Source organism: Aplysia californica, unplaced genomic scaffold (genome assembly GCF_000002075.1).
Source record: "Aplysia californica isolate F4 #8 unplaced genomic scaffold, AplCal3.0 scaffold00027, whole genome shotgun sequence".
Taxonomy (NCBI): Eukaryota; Metazoa; Mollusca; class Gastropoda; order Aplysiida; family Aplysiidae; genus Aplysia; species Aplysia californica.
The window spans coordinates 43,044-46,679 of NW_004797297.1; the positions used below are offsets into that span (position 1 = coordinate 43,044).

At 38.1% G+C, this 3,636-nt stretch overlaps 1 protein-coding gene across 1 annotated transcript in view; it reads left to right on the forward strand.

Annotated features, from left to right (window-relative positions):
• The window catches only part of LOC101862090 (28S ribosomal protein S23, mitochondrial), a 13,431-nt gene that overhangs the window by 6,509 nt on the left and 3,286 nt on the right, over positions 1-3,636 (forward strand). The gene's annotated exons all lie outside the window — the stretch shown is intronic.

The following is a 3,636-nucleotide window of genomic DNA, read 5'->3' on the forward strand; positions in this document are numbered from 1 at the left end:
GTCTCTCTCTCTCTCTCTCTCTCTCTCTCTCTCTCTCTCCCCCTCTCTCTCTCTTTCTCTCTCTCCCTCTCTCTCTCTCTCTCTTTCTCTCTCTCTCTCTTTCTCTCTCTCTCTCTCTCTCTCTCTCTCTTTCTCTTTCTTTCTCTCTCTCTCTCTCTCTGTCTCTCTCTCTCTTTCTCTCTCTCTCTCTCTCTCTCTCTCTCTCTCTCTTTCTCTTTTTTAGTTTCATTTGTAGCACTGTGTGTTCAGTAACGTCACACTGCAGTTGGTATGAATGAATTTCTTCTATCTGTCTGTTCTTGATTTTTTTAGAAATGACACAAACAGCCAACAGCCTTCTTTACTTTAGTATTCATCACACTATTCACACCGTCACTGTCTTACTCACCATCCGTTAGGATATTTGGCATCAACAAACACTTTCGATCTTTCTGTATCGTGGGCTAGCCTCTTGATGTTATTTATTCTAAGTCTTCCGAATTTTCTGTACGTCAATTTCTGTAACCTCTTCCTCAGGTTCCATATGGTCTTCCCCTTTATCTTTTACCCTGTGGATTCCAATCCAACACTTTCCTTTCTTATCCTTTTTAAAAAAAACTGTAACTCTAATGCTCATTTCCCATTTGCGGTGAATTATATTGAACAGTTTACTTTGATTATATTATTAAATTGCAGTATAACAAAGAAAGTGTCGGATAGGAATTGACAGGGTAATAGATCAAGAGGAAGGCCATATGGAACCTGAAGAAAGTCACAGGGAATGATGTACATGTTGTGTGTGTTACTCTCTGGTTACATCTCTAATCTTTGGCACTTATATCTCCTATTTGTGTTGCACAAGTTGTAAACTTTTTACGTGGGTGGTTGGCAGGTGCTCTGGTGTGGTTTGTTTCTTCTTTCCTATCAAATATAGATATCGTCCTTATCTCCCCTTTTTCTTTTTTATGTTTGTTACTCTCTTGTAACACCTCTAATCTTCGGCGCTCATATGACCTTATGCAGTTGCGAGCGCCGTAAAACTTCTACTTCTACTAAAAAAAAAAGCAAAAAAACTTTTTACTAAAACCAAGTAATTGAAGGGAATTTTTTCTGGCTCTTCGTTTTGTTCCTCGTTCTTCCTCTCGTTCATTCAAAGTGTCGGTGACTCAGGGTTTAGATGGGTGGTCACTGGGGTGTGTCCTTGAGCAAAACACAACAACCCAAGCTGAAAAAATCCAGGTGCCATATAGTGACGACCAGCAAAGGCATGTTTGTGAAATTGTTCTCCATTGGTTAAAATTTTATGAATTTGGTATTCTTTTTATGTATATTTGTATTTAATTTTTTTTCCCCTCGTGTCCTGATTTTTGTGCCGATATTTGCAGATTACGTAAAAATGTGTTGAAATAGTGCAAATTATTGTTTCAAGAAAAACAGAACAAGCAAAAGTGGAATTGTTTAGTCAGTGATGATGATGATGATGATGATGATTTTTTGGAAATGACACAGACTCTCCCTCCTACCCTGCTTACCAGAAAATGATGATGATGATGATGATGATGATGATGATGATGATGATGATGATGAAGTTTGTTTGGCGCTTACTCTAGATCCACCAGGCTGTGCTGTGGGGCAGGACACAACCCTCATTCCCAACTCCTCGCCTAGAGTGACCAAAAATTTGGAAATAATTCGTCATCTTCATCCCTAGCATTTAATAAAAGTAGGCCGAAAAATCACATGGGGGCCGCTTCTAAGTGATGACATTGTTAGTGTGTTTGTAACCCTACGTCTATGCTATCATATTTTCAAAACAGTGAAAGGAATGTGGCCAATAATCTTCGTAAAAATTATTACTTGTTTACTTGTGTGAAGGACCGACATCACTGCACAAGGGACATCCCCATAAGCGCTCTGTCCCCTGAAGAAGCACATCTCGAACTGTGTAGATGCTGACGGCTCCAAGCAATGGTTGATTCCATAGCCTTCTGCTCCTCCCACTAAGTCTTGAACTTCTGCAGGCGTCCCATCCGATTTCAAGCTCACGAAGTCGCTCAATATGATGGTATTCCGACTCTTCATGTTTTTTTTCTAAAAATATAAATAAATAAAATAATGTATTTTTCCATTTATTTCTTTTCACATTTGTTAGGGAGGTTAAGTGAACTCTCATTAAATTACTTTATTTGGAAAGGATATTGGTATGTCAATTGTTAAAGGTTGTCTGACGATAGATGAATGAATAATGTGTGCAACATCAGACTCGAAGCATATCCAAAGAGTACGAGGTGGAAAACTTCTTAGTCTGTACAGTATTCTCCTCCCAAATGCATGCCAAACAAAAGCATCCTCTGCTCAAACGCACGCTTTCGTCATACGATGTTTTTGTTGTTTTTTTTTTACTAAATGTGAGGCAGCGTGGTGGAATCAGGTTCTCGTCAATTTTTGGGCATGTAGAGGTGTTGGTATCATCTTAAAGCTTGTTCACTTGTCTTTATTTAAATTTTAAAAAATATCCATTTATCTTGAATACAAGTTGAGATATTTGCGAAAGAAGGAGGTGTGGGTCACCTGTTTTCAGAGGTAAAATTAATGAGAAAATGGCCGCCAAAGATTAGTTATTTCCTTAGCTTAAGAGTTCGTGGTAACTGAAAATTTACATTTTTTGTGTCTTTAATCAACGTTTTTCAGAAATCTCCACAAAAAAATGCGTTCTTTAAAGGGTATGAAAGGTGTTGAGCCAAAAAACAAAAATTTGATAAAAATTCAAAAACCGTAGGAAAAATGCAAGTTTCTTCACTTTGATTATTTTGACGAGAGCCTGATTCAACCACGCTGCCTCACATATGATTTAGACAGTGCATGGTCTCTTCTTCTAAATGCACGCTTCGATCTGCGAAACACTTCGACAGGTAAAGCTTGACAAAGGGAAATCTTTTTTAGTAGAGGTTTTACGGCGCTCTCAACTGCATAAGGTCATATGAGCGCCAGAAGATTAGAGGTGTTACAAGAGAGTAACAAACATTTTTTTGAAAAAGGAGGAGATAAGGACGATAGATGTTTGATAGGAAAGAAGAAGCAAAATACACCAGAGTACCCGACAACCACCCACAGGGAAATCTTTGCAACGTCCGCACCCGCCAACCACCCACAGGGAAATCTTTGCAACGTCCTAGGCAGTGTGTATCATGATAAAAAAGATGAAGTCTAAACAACTGGATATAATATACAGTGCAACTTCTCTATAACGATTTTCGATAAAACGACATCCTCTGTATAGCGACAAGGTGCCCAGGTCGCGATTTTTTCCTTATATGTGAGGCAGTGTGGTGGAATCAGGCTCTTGTCAAAATAATCAAAGTGAAGAAACTTGCTTTTTTCCGCAGGTTTGTGAATGTTTATCAATTTAAAAAATTTTTTTTTTTTTTGAGTGGGGGGGCTCAACACCTTTCATGCACATTAAAGAACTCATTTCTGTGTTGATATTTCTGAAAAACGTTGATTAAAGGCACAAATATGTAAATTTTCAGTTACGATGGACTCGTGGTGGAATCAGGCTCTCGTCAAAATAATCAAAGAGAAGAAACTTGCATTTTTCCACAGGTGTGTTAATTTTTTAAATTTGCTTTTTTGCTCAACATATATCATGCCCATTAA